Raw genomic sequence first — 21,122 nt, forward strand, 5'->3', positions numbered from 1 at the left:
ATGATGTGGTTCAGGAATATATGTTGAAGGATTATAAGTTGGCACCTGAGTCATATCAGCAAGCGTTTAGGAACTATAGAAAAGAAACAATTATTCTGTAAGTCCAGAAGAAAAAAGTTACTTATTGTTCTGCATTTCAGATCTAGAAATGTGTTAGCTGAATAAAATTGTTTTACCACAGTGACCTGTGTGAAAACTTGAATGGTAGGTATGTATGTACAGACAGACAAACATATGTATGGACTAGATTGATAAGGCTAAATTATTCTTCCCAGATTCATGATATAAAAAAAGCTTCCTCGAGATTTTAAATATCTCTTTACTTATTCTTAAATGTAAAATTCTTTAATATTTAATTTATTTATCATTTTATTGCTTTTCTCTGACTGGGCTTATATGTTGATGAATGCATAACGATCCAACATGCTGTTGGCAGGTCCGTCACGAATTCTGTTATTGCAGATTATGGTCATAAGTAACGTAAAATTCTTAATTCCAACAATTGATTTAATGCAAAGGTCCAAATCATGGACTATAATCGCCCTCATGTCACAATACTGATATTCTGAAGTAGGAATTATATGTGGGGTATAAATTTGTGTAGTTTTCAAAATACCATATATACTCACTTACAAGTCAAGTCCAACTGAAAAATGCACAGACCCAGATCTACCATTGCATACTGCATCAGCAAATCCAAGTCTATGCTGTTTGTTAATAGTTATCAATAGAACAAACAACACTGACCATGATCTGAAAACTAGATATATGATGGCAGATCAGTGTCTATGTTTTTTGCAGTTGGACTCAACTTATGAGTACATGGAGTTCTAAAACCATGAATTTTCAAGGCTCCATTAACACTGATTATGCCACAGAAACAAAAAGACATTATTTTCCAATCAACAAATGTGTGTGTGTGTGTGTGTGTGTGTGTGTGTGAGATCTGGATTTTTTAAAATTTTCAGTCATATCGCTAAAATGTCAGCAGTGTGGCAGTTTATTGTGATGTCTAGTACTGGGGCATCATGCCGCAGACATGTAGTATGATATCCCACCAAGTCACATTATCCTGACACTAGGCTCAACAGTCCTAAAACTAACCTCTTAATGGTGAGCACCAAGTGAGGCAGCTGCCAGTAACATATTTATAAGTCTTTGGTATGACTCAGCTGGGGTTTGAACCCATAACCTACTGCAACTAAGGCAGATGCTTATCCACTTAGGCCACTGGAGCAGTCCATCAACAAACATAAATAACAAAATTGTAACACTGAAAAACCACAAAAATAAATTCATATTATGTAGCAATTATTGGTTTTAATACGAAATGATTTCCCTAAAAAAATAAATTCAAAATTACAGTAGAAGCCATATGTAGTAAATTTATACAAATACATAGTTATGTGCTTGGTATGTATGTATGTATATCCATATATATATATATATATATATATATATATATATATATATATATATATATATATATATATATACACACACACATATACATATATATATACATATATAAAATACAAATTGTCATATGTGGTTTATTCTCATATTTTGACAAAGGGATAGATATTTTCCACACAGAAAAATAACATATGACAGTATTTTCAAAATAACTTCATCATGTTTTTGTGACCTTTCCTCAAAATCTTGATAAAATTAACTGCTTGGAAAGGGTAAACTTTCAAAGCATCACTAATATACAATGCTGCATTTCAAAACAAAACTGAATTCCACTAATAACTGCAGGCAGATAATTGGTTAGAATTTTAATCTCAATCATCAGATTCTGCTAATCAATTCAAAAACAATCAACAATAAATTATTTCAGATATATGACGTCTTGTGACCCCCACCAGGCTATTTTTTTTCCCTCATAATTTAAATATCCAATGAGCAGGAATATCAGAGAAATGAACTTTGATCAAATTCATTTACCAGAGCATAACTCACACTCAGCTAGTCAATTCATTAAAAGTGACCAATGCTCAACCAAATGGATTAATCAGAATAACACTATGATAAATTCAACCATTTTTAAAAAACGAAGAAAAAATTTAACTAAACAGTTTGCAGTTGAATAAGGCATCTTTAAACCAAACACACATACAAGGTTTTGAAGGATTTAGCTTGAGAAAAACATTGTAAAGAAAACTGTAAGAAAAGTTAAATTTGAAGAAAAGAAAAAAAGGTCTTATTTGACAAATTTAAATGCATGATGCCAATATGTGACTTAAAGATCAACTTTCGGAGAAAGGAATCAATATTTTTCCATATAAAAGATAACCCAACTTAAACATGTTGCTTTAAAGAATTTGTTTTAATGATTTGGGTTACTCTGACCACAGAATTTAAAAAAATGACTTTAAAGATGCTCATCTCTGTGGATAAGGTACTTTATAAGATTCCTATCTGAAACTTAAATAGCCACCACTGATCTATGTTGATAAGGTAATTTATAAGATTCCTCTCTGAAACTTAATTAACCACCACTAAGCTTAAAAGTATCAATTTTTCCAGAGATAAGTCAACCCATCAAACAAAATTATTTACAACTAGACTTGTCAGAACAAAGCAGGATTTAAAAAATTGACCTCACAAGTAGGAGGGAGATCAGGGAACACACTTGATCTGTCCCTCCTTGGATAAAGGTCATGAAATTCAGACAATTTGTGAGATTTTGACTCCCCTGAAGGACAAGAATAGTTACAGTTCTGGAACAGACACATCTTTCAATGAGAAATACTCTCCAGAATTGGAGAGCACAAATGCACATACTTGTTGCAGTCATTAAAATGTTCACAGACTGAACATGAAGGACAGTATAAAAACTCCAAAATTAAAGCAAGGCCATGGCTTACTGTCAGGCCCATGATCAAGTACACATCTGTCAGGCCCATGATCAAGTACACATCTGTCAGGCCCATGATCAAGTACACATCTGTCAGGCCCATGATCAAGTACATATTTGTCAGGCCCATGATCAAGTACACATCTGTCAGGCCCATGATCAAGTACACATCTGTCAAGCAGTGGATGAGTGTTTCCCAACTCTTATGGGCTTGACACTGAGGCACAGTAGTCCCTTGTAAACAAATCTCTCTAATGCACATTTTTAGATATTATCAAAATTATTTTTTAGACCCATGAAAACATATGTGCCCTTCAGCAGGTATGAAGAAAATAAAATCACTCTGGCAGAAATTGGTTATAATATTTTGATAACAGGCACTGCAACATTTCAGACTAATCTAAAATCACTCTGGCAGCAAGTGGTTATAATATGTTGATATGTTATGTATATCTGATTTAATATATATATATTAATTGTTTGTCAGATTTAAATTTTTATTTTTCTTATATGTTATTGTAATGTAAATGTATTCACTAGAGATGATACTTTTTCAGAAAATTGTTTGACCTTGACTGTTAGTTTACAAATAACAGGTGTTGATCTAAATTCTGACCTGGATTCAAAATTAGTATACAAAGTTCTATTTTATTTTAAAATGATTGGTTGTTGTCAAGGTCATGATGGGACTATGTGGGTTAAGAAGTAAACACTTTTTTTAATTTTTTCATTCTGGGAATAAAATCATTGGTCTAATCAAGGCCATATTCTATATATGTGATATAAACATGATCATGTCACCACCCCACCCCCCTATTTTGCAACTTGGGGGAATTTCAAAACTGCATCTTATGTTACAATATAATCTTTGTTTTGAGAGAGATTTCTCAGTTTTCAGGCTTTTACAGTTGGTATCAAGCTGTTTTCTTTGTTGTTGCCAGATTATGAGTTAATTATCTTCAGATCAGTTGGATTTCAAAAGGATTAATTCTTTGTTCTCTGGAAATATTTGAAGAGTGCTTACACAGATTTTGGAAAGACATTGTTTACAAATTTAATTTGGATTTCTACAAGGAACTGAAGATAAGCACAGTACTGACTACAGCATATGTCATCATCATCCATCTTGGATTTTACATCAGGATTCAAATTTGAAATTAGAACATTTATTACTAGGACTTTTGTAATTTAAGTCGTGGATTATTCTTAGATTATTTTTGGATTTGATTCTTGAAATCTTAAGTTCTTCTTTGTTCATTTTAACAGAATTTTCCAGGAAAATAACTTATTTGTTAAATTTTAAAAAGCTTGTTGTTTTCACTCTTTCTGTGTTACTGTTTATTCTAGCCTAAACACGTAACAGATAACAGACACTGCAACATTTCAGAATAATCTAAAATCACTCTGGCAGCAAGTGCTTATAATGTTTTGATAACAGACACTGCATCATTTCAGACTAATCTAAAATCACTCTGGCAGCAAGTGGTTATAATATTTTAATAACAGACACTGCATCATTTCAGGCTAATCTAAAATGACATCATGATATGTTATCACACATATTCCAAAACTTAAGGGCATATCTGTGTGATATCAAAATATGACATAGGTATCCCAAAACCTTCTAACAGTGACAACATGTAATTATTAATAATTCAAGAAAAGGGCAGAAATCAATAACAGTGGCAGTCAGAGGACTAAAAAACATTTCCCATTTCTTTTTACCTACATAGTGAGAAAGAGAGAGAGAGGTGGATCGTAATAGATGGATGGTAGTAGAAATGATGGATGGATAATTGGATGGATGAAATGGTAGAGAGACAGACTTTTTGTGTGGCATTATACAACACACCATAACACCTAGGTTACTTGTACCAAGCATTAAAGTATGTTTCCCTGAAGGACACACCATGGCAGCCAATGCAGGCTCTTGGATGGCAGGCAGGATTCACACAGATATACTCATTTACTGTTAATTCACCAACTTTTTTATATTTATGGATTGCTAGACACAACTTTATAGACACTATAAATAATTATCCATAGCCAATTTTTTTTCATAAGACCACAAAAATGTGTACCCCAAAAATAAACAAATTCACAGTATATAGATTGAATAGATAAATATTGAACAATATACATGTAAATGGATGGATAGAAGAACTGAAGGATGGATGGCATGACGAGAGTGGATGAATAGATGAACAAAAATAGAGAAACAGATGGGGAAAATAGAGACAGCTGGATAAATGGATGTGTGGATGGAAGAATGGATGTACCTATTGTACAAAAAAAGAACAAAAGAAAGAGATCTCAATTTTCTGAAAGAGAAAGACAGCAAATATATATAACATATATGTATATGTATTCATGAAAGGATTCAATTTTCCCAAAGTTACGGTCTGGCGTAAGACCCAAGGGCTGTATAGAAGAAAATTCTCTTTTGTAAAACAAGTAAGAAAGATTTGACCTTGATATGCATTATTCATATTTATCAGGGATATTAAACGATAAGAGGAAAATATTTCTAATTTTAAAAAATCCCCACAAAAAAGAATATTATTGTTGATCTTTTGCTTGAGCAGTAAGTATTCAACACTAACATAAACATTAACATTAGTGCTTTTTCTGACCATTCTCACTATGTGTTAGATATCTGGACAGTTGGGTTGGGTGATAGGTCCTCCCACTTAACATAATAAGTAGCCTATCCATCCACCCAACAGTAAAAGTATTTTACCTACCAATCAACCCAATATAACTGTCTGAATATCTTCCCTACCAATCTGTGTGTGTGTGTGTGTGTGTGTGTGAGATCTGGATTTTTAACGTAGCTTTAACAAGTTTTCGGTCATATCACTACAATGTCTGCAGTTTGGCAGTTTATAGTGATACCTAGCACTGGGGCATCATCTTGCAGACATGTAGCATGATGTCCAACCCAGTCACATTATCCTGACACCAGGCTGACCAGTCTTAACACTAACCTCAGCCAGGGATCAAACCCACAACGTCCTGCATCCAAGGTGGATGCTCTAACCACTAGGTCATTGGTGCGGTCCCTACCAATCTACCCAACATAACTGTATGAATATCTTACCTACCCAATCCACCCAACATCATAGCCCAAACTATTAAACTACTCATCCACCTACCATAACCATCCAAATATCTAACCCACCCCATGCACCCACTATAACCATCCAAATATCTAATCCACCCCATGCACCCAACATAACCATTCAAATATCTAACCCATCCCATCCACCCAATATAAATGTCCAATTATCTAATCTACACATCTACCGAACATTACTGTCTGTCACGTTATAAGTAAGGAACAATAGCCAGATTGCAACATGTATATGCTAGACCCTGAGGCTAATTATTCACTTCATAAATGTTGTGAGTGTCAGCTTTGCGAACAATGAGTGTCAAAGTGATGTGTACCCAGCTGGCCGGCCGGCTTATGTTACAATAGTGTAAGCCGACATCAAAAGGATGGGTGGGAAGCCTGTTTTGTACAACATGGCCAAAGGAACTTGTTACTGGCGCCTTATTTGGCTGCGTGCAATTCACAGGTAAGTGGCATGAATTGCCGGTCTTGGACTCAAGGGAACATCAAGTGGGGGTTGTAAATCCACCCTTGACAGACTGCCGGAAAGGGGGCAATGTCTGCTAATTATGTAGACCATGGGTGAATCGACATCCACTCGGAATTGAGCAAGGCGTGGCCACCATTGGAATCGCAAGTTTAAATCTAGTGTCTTGAAACTAAACGTCAGTAGTCACTAAACCATTTTGCGGGAATTACATAAGAAAGTTCTAAGCTACTCCGACGTCATTCGAAATTGGCGGGAAACATTGTTATTCTGGGAATTACAAAGAAGCTTCGGACAAGTCAGTGACTCATTTGCTCGATTGTCGCAATCTATTATGGCGAGGTAACATGTACTTTAAGTATGTGCAGTATGTATACTTCATTACTAGAATCATTAGTACGTAGAATTACCATTTGTAGGGTTTGATTCATTTGTAGTGTTTGATCTACATGCATATTTTGAGATATGAACAATGTTTATGCAAAGAATTAATATTGTAATTCACTATTTGGTTAATTTGTAGTAACCTTGTGCATTTATTCATGTGATATTCTAGATATGCATATGTTGAATTCAATTATAACTTTGTATAATGGTTGCAGTGTGCAACATTAGTTAATAGGGGTATTTGACTATTTGTATATACTTTGTAAGAGTATAATGTGTAAGGATATATCAGCGCATGGATATGTAAATATCTGTGTACACTTTGTAGAAGTGTAATGTACAGAAATGCATCTGATTATGTGATATTGTTCTGTATAAGATTGAGAATCTATATATACCGATGTATCGGGCAGTGGCAGATGCTTTATCTGCTCGGGAAATGGACGCACCCGCCCATCCATGAGTCTCCTGCTGCCTTGCAGGTCGGCTTTGGTTAGCCAAAGGCTAAGGGAGTAAACCCCAAAAGAAAATCCGGAGTGGAGACCCTAAGACAGCTGGACGATGTACTACATCCCCTTCTGGCAACTCCTTGGTCTGGAGAGGGATGGGCTCCACCAGACGACTTTTGCCCAAGACACACTGATAATGCTGGACAAATCTGAGCTTAAAATACCGGATCAGTCATCGCCCGGGTCAACAAGGACCGCGCCTGCCGTTGTCCACCAGGACGGAGGTGACAAGTGTGCTACTGGTACTATGCATACAATCAGAGCGAGAGACAACATTGCCATCGCCACCTGGAACATTAGAACTCTGGCACAAATTGGAAGACTCCAAGAGTTGACACATGAGCTGGAACACTACACATGGCACATTCTGGGACTATGTGAAGTTAGATGGAAGTCCCTAGAAGAACACCAAACTGAAGATGGGCATATATTATACTATAGTGGAGAGTGTGACAAGTCCATAAATGGAGTAGGCTTCCTTGTAAACAAAGCCATCAAGGGATCTTTGCTTGAATGCTGCCCCATATCTAGCAGAATCATTTCCATTCGTCTGAAAGCATCTCCCTTTAACATCACAATTATCCAAGTCTATGCTCCAACTATCAATCATGATGATGAAGAAATAGAGGAGTTTTACAACAAACTACAAGGTATTCTAAACATGGTCAGTAAGAAAGATATCCTCATCGTCCAAGGAGACTGGAATGCCAAAGTTGGCAAAGATGCTCTAAAAGACTGGGAAGTACATTGTGGACCTTCTTGCAATGAGCTTACCAATGAAAGAGGGAGATGGCTGCTCGAGTTCACAAGCTACAACAACTTGGTACTAGCCAACACCCTGGGACAACACAAAGCTTCACAATGCTGGACATGGCACTCACCAAATGGAACCCATCACAACCAGATCGACAACATACTGGTTCAAAACCGTTACCGATCTGGCATCAATAGAGCAAAAACAAGGACATTCCCAGGTGCTTATGTTGGGAGTGATCACGACCTCATGATTATGAACTTCCGAGTGAGGCTGAAGAAAATTAACAAGCCAAAGAACATCAGGCTCAAATTCAACCTTGAACAACTGAAGGACCCTAACATCTGCAAGTCATTCCAAGCCACAATTGGAGGAAAATTTGCTCCACTCCTTGTGATGGATGGTGATGTCAATGAGATGACAGACACCTTCAACACAGACATGACAGCAGCTGCCAAGAACATCATTGGTCTCCATCACCCGAAGAAAAATCCCTGGGTTACAGAAGAGATTCTGAAGTTGTGTGATGCCTGAAGAGAACTAAAAAACACCAGACACACAACAGGGGCACTGAAGTACCGAGAAATAAACAAGAATATCAGAAAAAACTTGAGCAAAGCAAAAGAAAATTGGATTGGACAAAAGTGCACAGAAATGAAGAACAGTCTGATAAAGAATAACAGCAAAAAGGCATTCCAAATTGTGAAAGACCTCACCAGACAGAAACAACCAAGAGTCAGTACCATTCAAGACAAAAATGGAAAATGCCTCACAGAAGCGAGTGACATTGCAGAAAGATGGACTGAGTATTGCAAAGAACTCTACAACCATCAGTCCACAGGAGACCCAGAGGTGCTTGAAGTTCCAAACTCCTCAAATGATGATGACTTCCCCATTCTCAAAGAAGAGGTGGAGTCAGCAATAAGAGCACTGAAGAATGGGAAGGCAGCTGGAGTAGACAACATCCCAGCTGAACTTATCAAGAATGGGGGAGAATCAGTGAAAGAGCTACTAACAAAAATCTGCAACAAGATCTGGCAGACAGGTGAATGGCCAACACAATGGACCCAGTCACTGATTATAACACTTCCCAAAAAAGGCAATCTCCAGCTGTGTCAAAATTACAGAACTACCAGTTTGATCAGCCATGCTAGTAAGGTAATGCTGAAGATCATCTTGAACAGACTGAAACCACAAGCAGAAGAAATAATCGCTGAAGAACAGGCCGGGTTCCGGAGTGGAAGAAGCACAACAGAACAAATATTCAATCTCAGGGTTCTGTATGAAAAGTACTCGCAACACCAACAAGACATCTATCATGTGTTCATAGATTTCAAAAAGGCCTTTGACAGAGTGTGAGGCATTGTGGGCCACATTGAAGAAGTATAACATGGGTCAAAAGTTAACCAATACCATCAAGCAGCTGTACGCCAAGGCTACCAGTGCAGTAATTGCCCAAGGTGCTGTGGGGGACTGGTTCCAGACAACAGTGGGAGTGTGTCATGGCTGTCTCCTGTCACCCATGCTTTTCAACATCTACTTAGAGCGCATCATGAGCGAAGCCCTGGAAAACCAATGTGGGACAGTCAGCATTGGAGGGCGTAACATCACCAACCTCCGCTTTGCAGACGACATTGATGGGCTGGCAGGCATTGAAGACGAGCTAGCCACCTTAGTGAAGAAACTGGATGAAACATCTTCCAGATTTGACATGGAGATAAGCGCTGAGAAGACAAAACTGATGACAAATAGTGGCAAACAAATCTTAGCCAAGATTAAAGTCAGAGGACCTGAACTGGAAACAGTGAGCCAGTTCAAATATCTTGGTTCCATAATCACTGAAGAGGGATCAAGAGCAGAAATTTTGTCAAGAGCAGCACAAACAATGGCAGCTATGTCAAAGCTAAGACCCATCTGGAGAGGCAAGAATATCTGTCTGAAAACTAAAATCAGACTATTGCGAGCTCTAGTCATCTCGGTCTTTTTGTACTCATGTGAGGCATGGACACTGACAGCAGAATTACAACAAAGAATCCAGTCACTTGAAATGAGATGCTACAGAACCATCCTTGGCATCTCTTACATGGACCACATCACAAATGAAGCAGTGTGTAACACCATCTGGCGCGAAGTAGGCCAATATGAGGACCTCCTCACCACCGTCAAAAAGAGAAAGCTGAAATGGTATGGCCATGTCACTAGAGCCAACAGTCTATCCACAACAGTCCTGCAGGGCAGCGTCCAGGGTGGCAGAAGGAGAGGTAGACAGAGAAAAAAGTGGACTGACAACATCACAGAATAGACCAGGAAAGGTTTTGCGGAGACACAGGCATTGACACATGATCGAGACAAGTGGAGGGAAATGGTCAGATGTTCAGCAGCACAGGGCCTCAACGACCACACTAGGTCATGAGACTGATGATGATGATGATATACCGATGTGATGAAATCTATTGATATATGCATGATAAGCAGTTGATACTGTGTATACCATACCAAAAAGTATGGGTATTTCGATGTGCACGAATGCGTAACCAAAGAAGGTACATGTAATGGCTTATCTGATGATAGATTGTTGTTTAGTGTGAGACTAGATAGCTAGAGGAATATACTAATGTCCTTGTGTGTGTTCGGACAGGAAGCTTTTAGGGACCGGAGGAGCTGTAGGAGACAGAGAAGGGAAATACCCTGGTGCAGTTGGCCCCCGAGTCTCTGGGAGACAAGAAAAGGAGAGAACGGAAGTGGAGGAAGTGGAAGGGTGAAGGACATGGTTGATGGACTGAAGTGGTACTGGGTACCAGTCAAGAAATACTACAGATGAGTAGAAACACAGGACAGGAGGAAAATCTATCACACTAAGTCATATGATGAAATAGGCCATCACTTGGTTGAGTGAAAGACAAGTGATAGGGTTTTGAATATTGAATTTCATTTGAGGAAGGACTATCTGTTATTGAATGGCATTAAATTTGTTGTTTATTTGACAACAACCTTTTGTGTATTCAGTAATTTAACTGTTGGCATCGCTGACTGGGAGATCGGAGCTTTGCATCTCTATCACTACTTCAATTTCTAACAAAAACGAGCCAGGGTGGATCTTCTGTAATAATTAAAGATAATACTGGGAACACCCCACCCCAACCTAAGGAAGTCTATGAGACCTTTACACTGTCCAAAAATACAAATATCTAACATGGAGTGGGAATGATAATAAGAAATTTGAACCTATCAACCCATTTTCATTTTATGGTATTTTTGTTGTAATCCATACTAACTTCTGAAAGAAAGCCTCTGAGATATAAAAGTGATGAGTTGATTTGTGTATGGGAAAATATGGCATGATCTTGAATGCCTAGACTTAATTTATCTCAAATACCATACATCAGAAAATTTCAGTTCTATTAGTTTTAAGTGATACAGTCAATTCAGTATATTAGTGACATAAACTCAAAGAGAGTACCTGATTCTTAATATTTTATTGCAAAATCTTAAATGTAGGTCTCATGTGTTCATTGATTGAGAAATGTAAAAATTCACTATTTATGCTGATTAGCCATACTGATCAGTATGACTACTTACAGGTTAAAAACAAAATGGAAGCAGAATGAAACTTACTTATGAATGATTATTCAAACAAATTTGTACTCTAAGACATATTTTATATTGTATACACATACATGTGCTTGATTTTGCTACAAAATATAACAGAGGGCATGTGTATGTTTACTTTCCCTATAATAGTGTTTCCCTTTACCCTCATTTGCACTTCAGAGACCCCCAAATTTTTAATTTGACCCCAAGTTTTGATACCAAAGTTTTATTTTTACTAAGTCTGACCCCCAGTTTTGACATCAAGGAGATTTTTGACTCTTAGTCTTGCACCCCTACGGGATACACTGCCTATAAATATTTTTTTTAAGATGCTTTTTTTCCCCATGCTTATTTTCCCTGAATGCTTAAATTCCCTGTGAGTTTATATTCTTGATACACTTATTTTCCCTATACTTAATTTTGCTACATGTTTCTTTTCCTTATATACTTATTTTCCCTATGCTTAGTTTTCCTATATACTTATTTTCTCTGTATGCTTAATTTCCCTATATGCTTATTTTACATATGCTTATTATTCCTATATGCTTATTTTTCTACATATGTATACTTATTTTCCTGTTGTGCCTATCTTCCCTGTATACTTAACTTCCCTATATGCTTATTTTCTAAATATGTTTGTTCATTTGATTATCTTCCTTACATGCTTAATTTCCCTATAATTATTCTTATTATGAACTTATTATCCAGATTTGATAATATTTATCATGTTTTCCAAAAAATATTTTGAAGAATATAGTTTTCTTGCTAAATTAACTCAAATTAAGTTATTTAAAATATTCAAACCTTATATATGTTCCACAAATATGCTTTTGGCACTACATAAACTGATCTCCTCCACCTGAAATCTTATTTATCCAATAATTGTTCGTGATCCATAATGAGATCAGATAACAAAATTTTATTCTATTTAATCTTATAATCTCAATGGATTGCCTTGAAAAGTTTCAGTTTAGAAATGCATCAACTGTCAGAAAAGTATCAATTTAAATTTTAGCTTAGCTTTTTAAATGTCTTTTTATTCTTATGTCCAAAATATTGTCTAAAATCTGTATTAAAAATGATCCAGATTAAAACAATCTTTATAACTTTAAAAGGTTTTTTCTGTTATGCACATAACCAAATTGAATTACACTAAAGAAGGCTCAACTTGGTACCTTCAGTTCAGGGAACTTCAATCAGGTCAGTTGATAGTGTCAGACTAATCCAAGGGTTGCAGGTTCAATAAACACTCAGGCTAGAGCAGGTCAGCTGCCTCAGTTTGTCCTCAGAATAGGTTGTTGTTGTTGTTGTTCTAGGGTTGAACACCATTTTTCAGCACAAGATAGGCTATACATGGTGGCCAGTATAACTGGTGGAGGAAGAACCCTGGAAAACCCAGGGAAGAACCACCAACCCATGAGAAGCTACTGGCAGGCTTTCCCATGTACCCATGCTAGCCAAGCCTTGGACTCGAACCCACGCAGACAGAGGTGAGATGGCAGTGATCCAGAACGGTGAGCACTTTAGACCACTCGGTGCTCCCTGGGAATAGGTAATTTGCTCCTATTTCCTTGGCACGAAAGTGATGGTTTAAACAACAACAGCCTCCCAATCACTAAATTATTAAATGGTTTTAAAATTAACTCTCTACTGGAGACTTCAAAAATAAAAATCTGAATGCTGAAGAACACTGTACCAAAATTTAGAAAGAATTTGAACTTGCACTTGTACAAATAAATAAATAATGCAAAGAAATAGAGACTATAACTAAAAGACCCCAAAAAATAATTGTGGCTCAAAGATGTTGTCATTCCATTTCTTAACAAAACTAAAATGATATATACACAAAAATCAGTGCTGTTCAAAATTAACTTGCACCACTTGTAGGCACATGTCATAAGATATGCCAACCACTATTAACATAAACAGGAATGTGTGCATTACAAGTTGGGTTCTAAACACAAAATTAGGAATATTTCAAACTTTATTCCAACAATTTTTTAAAGCAATAAATGTAACTGATTGAAAGTCATTTCTGGTTGAAATTGTACTTCCTCTAGTCTTTCCCAATATTTGTCATGCTATTCATCAAATCTTGATGCCTAGTACGTTCTGGGATGAATTTCTGAAGCACATAGGATTACCCAACATTACAGTATTTCAGTGATCTAGATATACCCACAGGGGCTCGTATCGTTGCTTACAATTGACCTGTCATACATGTACTATATAATAACTACAAGGGAGGACACTTGTCTCCTTGCTTGCATGACCTATTTAAGAATAAACGCTGATTAGAATACTGTCCTCTCATTGGTTAAAAAAAAAGACATTCTATATTTATTTATAGCTGATTTTCAGTTGGCCAATGAGAAAGTAGTATTCCATTCAGCGTGTTGTTCTTGTGGGCTCAATCAGGGCCACGTTAAGCAGTAGCGTGGGAAAATGATTTGGCATTCCTTAAAGTTATGATATTAAGTCAAACTTTGGATAGGGATACACAGTAAAATGCCTGAGCTAAATATCGGTACCAGACTTATTAAGCTACACAAAGTGTAGCTTGAAATATCAGCGTTTATTCTTAAATAAGTCATGCAAGCTAGGAGACACGTGTCCTTCCTTTGTAGTTATTTTATAGTATATGTATGATAGGTCAATTTTAGCAACAATACAAGCCCCAGTGGATTTCCCAATGTTTAAGTTGTGGTTCACCTATATAAAAGGTTACCCGATGAAATAATTGGAATCTGACAGAAGTAATAGTTATGATGCAATGTGAAGTTAAAAGTAGGAATGGTTTTAATAAAATTGAAATGGTTGGCATCTTTGTGTATGTGTCATGTGTACAAAAAACAGAAAGTCCGAAGTCAGTTACAAAACTTGCTAGAACCAGGTCATTAAGGACATTGCACTGAAGTGATTGCAGAAACTGACTCATTTGTTTTAAAAAAGTATCAGATATCTGCAGCCAAAACAAAAATATAGTGTTCCATATTCTGCTCAGTGGTTCACTCCCCAGTAGCCAAGATCCAAAAACTGCAATGCCCCTGTCCATGGGTAGTGGTGGCGTGGTGAACTCAAATTCTAAAACTGTTGTGCACATGTATAAACCCCTATTCTAAGATTTGAACTCCATCCTGAACAATGTAACGGTTGTGCTACATTACACATGCATTTACTGGTGATGCACACACATGCACACATGGACAGTTAGGCCACAAAACCATGGGGATAAAAACGTGTTGAACACATCACTTTACCACCCAATAGACAAATTGTGTATACTAAAAGTTACTCAAACTAAACCTACCAAAAAAACCTAATCTGTATGTAAAAAAAAAAGGCATTAAGTGGCACAGAGCTGAGTTTACATACTGTGTAAATTTTGCACCTCTAATAGATAAGCATTCCAGATCAGTCAATCAACAGGTCTCCATGTTTCAGACTAAACCCTCAGAGAGAAAAAAATCAACCAGATTCTGCAAATCTGGGGCACCAAAAATTTGATTACTTCAATATAGCCATGCCAAGAGTGCCAAGTATCAGTGATTTATGTAAAAACAGAAAAATGAGAGTAAAAGTCTTAAATCATTTTTAAATAAGATATTTTTTAAAAATCATGGTACTATCCAGCCATCATAGTTCAACACTTTGTCAACCCACAACTAAATAATTCTGTCCATGTCCACTTTAATTTTTTTTAAAAATGAGTTATTTATTTCAGGTAAACAAAAATAATTTTTAATTTGCTGAAAAATCAAGAAATCCAATCAGATGAGTTAGTCCAAGGAAATAATTTTTTTACATAAAGCTTTTATTTTTAAAATTTAAATATCTCTAAACTGAAAAGGCAACATAATATCCTTGAAAATGCATTAATGTATAAAACTATGAACAAGAAATGAGGGTCAGAATTGTATTAAATGCATACTGTATGTCTGCATGATTTGAAATACAGACAAAACAAAAGCCCCACTAGACAACTAAACATATAATAACATTATTACAAAAACAAACACCATGAAATTAGAAAAACATTAAAAAATAAAAAACATGCTGAGAATATTTCAGGTAGGAAACATTATTAGGTCTTTAAGTTTGTTCTTAAAGTCAAAATAAGTGAGTTTTGAGAGCCCTCTTGAATGTGATGACTGTGTCTTTGTGTTTTAGTTCAGTGGGCAATTCATTCCACGTTGCTGGGCCCTGGTATGCAAAAGAACGCTGTCCATATGACTTTGTTTTCATAGTGGGAATAATGAGTATACGATTGTCAGAAGAGGAGCGTAAGTATCTTGCTGGTGTGTACACATGGGTGATGTCGGATAGGTATGTTGGACTAGAGTCCGACAGTGAAACGTAGCACAGAGAACAAATTTTGTGTTTGATTCTGGATCGAATGGATAGCCAGTGTAGGGTACAGAGCAGCGGTGAGGTGTGCTCTGATCGTGGTACTCTAAGTATGATCCATGCAGCTGTGTTTTGAACTTTTTGAAGTTTCTGGAGTAGATATTGAGATGAACCAGACAGAACTGAGTTACAATAGTCCAGTCTTGAAAGAACTAATGAACACACAAGTGTTTTAGTGGCATCAACTGAAAGATATTTGCGAACTGAGCTGATGCATCTCAGCTCAAGATATGCAGCCTTGCATATGTTCATGACATCTTGGTGCAATGTGAGAGTACTGTCCAGAGTAACACCTAGGTTTCGTACTGATTGTGTGAATTTAATGTTGGCGTTGCTGATATTTATTGTTTGAGGTAAAGGATGTGAATGAGAAAGTCTTTGTGTTATGATCAGAATGGCCTCAGTTTTATCAACATTCATCTGCAACTTGTTACATGTCATCCATGATTTCACATCAGAAATGCACCTCTCTACACCTTGGATGGTAGCATCAACTTCAGCTGGGTGGCTAGATTTGTATATTTGGGTGTCATCAGCATACAACTGGTGAGACACTGGATGATGATCTATGAAACTTGAGAGCGACTGAGTGTACAGAATGAAGAAAACAGGTCCAAGAACAGACCCCTGTGGAACACCACAACATAGATCAACTGGGCTGGAGTGTATTCCATTTGCAGATACAATTTGTGTCCTGTTGACCAAGTAGGACTTGAACCACAGTAAGGTTGTATCATGAATGCCAAATACATGCTAGAGACGGTGAATTAATATATCATGGTCTATTGTGTCAAATGCTGCAGACAAATCAAGGAGGGTGAGGACTGTAATCTTTCCGCTATTCAACGCAGAGAGAATGTCATTAACTACTTTTAGAAGAGTAGTTTCAGTACTGTGGCAAGGGCGATATGCAGATTGTACGTTGCTAAAAAGACTGTTTGAATTTAGATGAGATACAAGCTGGGATAGAACAACCTTTTCTAAGATGTTTGACATGAAAGGGAGATTAGAAACTGGGTGGTAGTTCTTTAAATCGTAATGGTCTAGTGTTGGTTTATTCAGCAGAGGCTTTACAATGCCAGTTTTGAAAAATGATGGGAATTCACCGGATGAGAGAGAGGTATTAATAACATCAGTTAGTGAAGGCAATACTGGATCTAAGTACTCAAGCAGCAGTGATGTTGGAATTGGATCAAGTTCACATGACTCTGGTGCACTCTTCATCAGGATTGTACGTACGAAATCCATAGAGACAGGTTCAAATGCTGCTAATGGTTGCCGCTCAAATTCTGTATCCCAACTGTATGGTGTTGACAAGTCAATTGAAATTGTGGTGTCAAGCTTATCTCTGATGGTTTGTACTTTGTCATGGAAGAAATTAATGCATGTGTCTATTCATGCTCAATGCAGGTATATGCATCTATTTCATCTGCTACAAAAGTTCTTGACTCTCTTTCATGCACTATAAATGTACATGTATCTATTTTATGCATTATTCATGTACATGTATATATTTCACGTACATGCATCTATTTCCTTCATTACAAGTGTACATGTATCTGGTTCAGTGAAAGATGACATTATAAGGGAGGGTCAGAGATTGTTCCTTAAAGTATCAGTATTAACTGAAAATATGAACCTGGACATTTATGATGCTAATGAAGTACCAACACTGGTCACATTATCAAAAGACTAAACGAACTAACAAGCAAATTTTATCACTGAGTTAATTTCATTTATTTTCACACATGTTAATTTCTGTGGCATTGCAAATTCAAGTTCACGAATTGGTGAAGAAATTATTTTCTATCAAAACAAGGACTCCTAGTTCATTGGATCTTTCAATTTACATTCTTTAGCAGCCATAAAGTTGAAGAGAATTGGTATCTTACAAAAAGTATCAAATTTGCTATATATGTGGATGCTTTTACATCTTACGCTATTGAGAAATACATCATATTAGACAATTCAAATAAATTTAAAACAAATTATTTGACATATTAGTCTCTACTTTCATAAAACAAATTTCCTGTAAGAATTTTAAAGACTCCATCCTAAATATTAAAGAAGCTTAAAGATATAACTATATCAAAATTATGTAAAATGATCATCCAGCTGAACTGTACGTATACAGTAAAATGTGGAAACACAGGCTCTAAAATCTGAAAACTGAGATCACAAACTTGCATCAGTGAATCACCATTAGATATACTGTTCAGATAAGAAATGAAGATAATCACACACCATATGTCTGATACCAGTCAACCACGGTATCATAGTCCTTTAATCGACTACAACCTGACGGACGCTATAGCAGTTAAAGGGAGATAACCCTGAAAGCTTTATCTCTTGGAAGAACTGTTGGTTTGTTAAAGCATGAAAGAGAATTACATGCTCTGTTTAGCAAATTGAGATACCCTGCATCTGGGATTCTGGATTTTGTTATCCAATCTGCTTCCTTCAAGAGTGTGGTAAAGTTCAGTCAGTGCAGTCTACAAATGTCTGTCAAAGCTAATTCAGCCTAGTAGTAATTTTTTCCACATAGGATGTTGGTTCATCACTGCTTTTTTAAAATCTCACTTTCACTACATTACTTGCTGTATCAAAACATGCTAATGTGAGCCAAATGCCTTTCCTAAGGACATACTAAGGCAGCTGACCTTGGCTGGCTTGGATAGGTATCTACCTGTAACCTTTTTCCCTTGGATTACAAAGTCCAATGGTTCACCCATTGAGCTACCATGGCCACCCATTCAAAGGAAGTCAGAGAGATCACAAAGCATGCATCACTCCTATCTGTTCTGTACTTACAATATGTAAGAAATACCAGATGCTGGCAAATCCAACTAAACAGAATATAACCGTATTCACTTCTGCAATTCATTATGTGCTGGTAATCATGATTTTCAATGAAAAGCATAAACCCTGCATAAGCACTGCCAAACACATTCTACAACAACAGATCTGGATCTATGATATTCACAGTCTAGTGAACGTGGTATGTGGCTAAACAGAAAAAGAAAGTAAATCAATCCTGTCAATACTAAAAACTCATTGATTCATTCAAACAAGCTACTACAGTTATGTCAAGCTTACAGGCAGGAGAGATGGACATGGGTAATACGGTAAAACCTGTCTTGAGACCTCTGCTATGAGACCACCTGTCTTGAGAGGCCAGGTTCTCCATGTACAGATTTATTGATTATATAGTATTATAACTTGCTATGAGAGACCACCTGTCTTGAGAGACCATTATGTTCTGGCAAAAGGGATAGTCCTTCAAGACAGTTTCCACTGTACAATGTGTATATGTTTCTTCTTCTGATATGGCAGGGCATAAACAAGAAGGCTATGACCTGCATGTCAAGCCAATAATCAAACTGGTCCAAATGTGACATTGACCACCAGGTCAAAAGAGGCTGATTTTGATTTTTTTTTATGCAGCTTTAATAATTTTCCAGTCATATTGCTAAGATGTCTGCAGCGAGGCAGTTTAAAGTGATGTCTAGCACTGGGGCATCATGCCACAGACATGCAGCATGATGACCCACCCAGTCACATTATCCTGACACCAGGCCGACCAGTCCTACACTAACCTCTTAATGCTGAGAGACTAGCAAGGCAGCTGTTAGTAGCATTTTTAAAAGTCTTTGGTATGACTTGGCTGGTGTTCGAACCCAAGACCTCCCACCTGGGCAGATGCTCTAACCACTAGGCCACCGGAGCGGTCTTCAAAAGAGGGACAGAGAGCATAGAGGAGAATGAATTATGTTAGTTTCATAATAATAATCTGATGTAAGAATAAAATCCATCAAAGTGTTTAGAAAATATAAGGATATGAAAATAATTTACCCCAACAGTAATGCAAATTTTCTAGAACTATGACTTTGATCCCAAGATCAAAACAGGCAAGAGCACATGTCACTGAATAAATTGTCCTAATTTCACAATGATTCATCCCAAGCAGTGTCTTAATTTAGGAAACATATACAACTTTAAATTTTTTTTATTCAAAACACTAATTCAAATTTTTCTGACTGAGACCTTGAACCCTAAGGTAAAAAGGGCATGCAAGAATGTTGAAAAATGATTAGTTTTGGCTTCATCCATATAAATTATGATGATAATCTATCATTGGGTTTTGGAAACACATGCAAATTAACCAAAACCTAACAAAACGTCAACACTGGTGTCAATGCTGACAATGGAAAAGTGACTGCTGCTGCCTTTCTTCCTGAAAACATGGGCTTGACAAAATACTAAACACAGATTTTGCTCACATTCAGCTTCTGTGTAAGCATTTGGCAAACACCCTTATTTAATCTACATAATCAATTTGAGTGTTTTATTGTTCCAATGCATGGTATCAGTTAAGTGAAGACATGATTCTGCTGCATAATCTTGCACTCACAAGACCACTAAGTGATGTTTATCTATTTTAAGGTTTTAGGTTTCATTGCTTTCACTAGAAATTTTTTCTCATACTCTGGTTCTGAAGGGACAGACATTATTAAATTTTAGATGGGATTTGCACAATCATATGTCCAGGAGAAAACACATGACTCATTATTTTCAAATGTGCACATAATTAACTGCACTACTGAACTTCTGATGCTATCTTCCTGCCAAACTTATATATGTCCTACAATAGTGCACTTGGGATATGTAATGATAAAGAACCATTTGAGCTGTAGATCCTAAAAGACCAAATGTTCGTGCAATATTTGCTCAAATCTAATTTTTTCTCACATGCAATTCCTTAAGTGTTCTACATCTCATCGATTACCAACAAATAATTTCTAGCTCAGACACAATATACATATTTTGACTTATCAACCATGTTTTTAAATTAGATAATCTATCCCAGAAGCATGTGTGTACACATGTCAGCTTCAAAACAAAACAAAACAAAACAAACAATAGAGAAAACTAAGGTCCACATTGATAAGCAAAGGGGGATAACTCATCTTCCACAAGGAAATGAAATCTATTGATTGCCAGCCCTTTGT

The 21,122-nt window shown here is 36.6% G+C and overlaps 1 protein-coding gene across 4 annotated transcripts in view; it reads right to left on the bottom strand.

Moving 5' to 3' along the window:
* The window catches only part of LOC149803284 (diacylglycerol kinase epsilon-like), a 211,615-nt gene that overhangs the window by 130,746 nt on the left and 59,747 nt on the right, over positions 1-21,122 (bottom strand). The window lies entirely within an intron of this gene.

Source organism: Sinohyriopsis cumingii, chromosome 3, assembly GCF_028554795.1.
Source record: "Sinohyriopsis cumingii isolate HCF-2022 chromosome 3, ASM2855479v2, whole genome shotgun sequence".
Lineage (NCBI taxonomy): Eukaryota > Metazoa > Mollusca > Bivalvia > Unionida > Unionidae > Sinohyriopsis > Sinohyriopsis cumingii.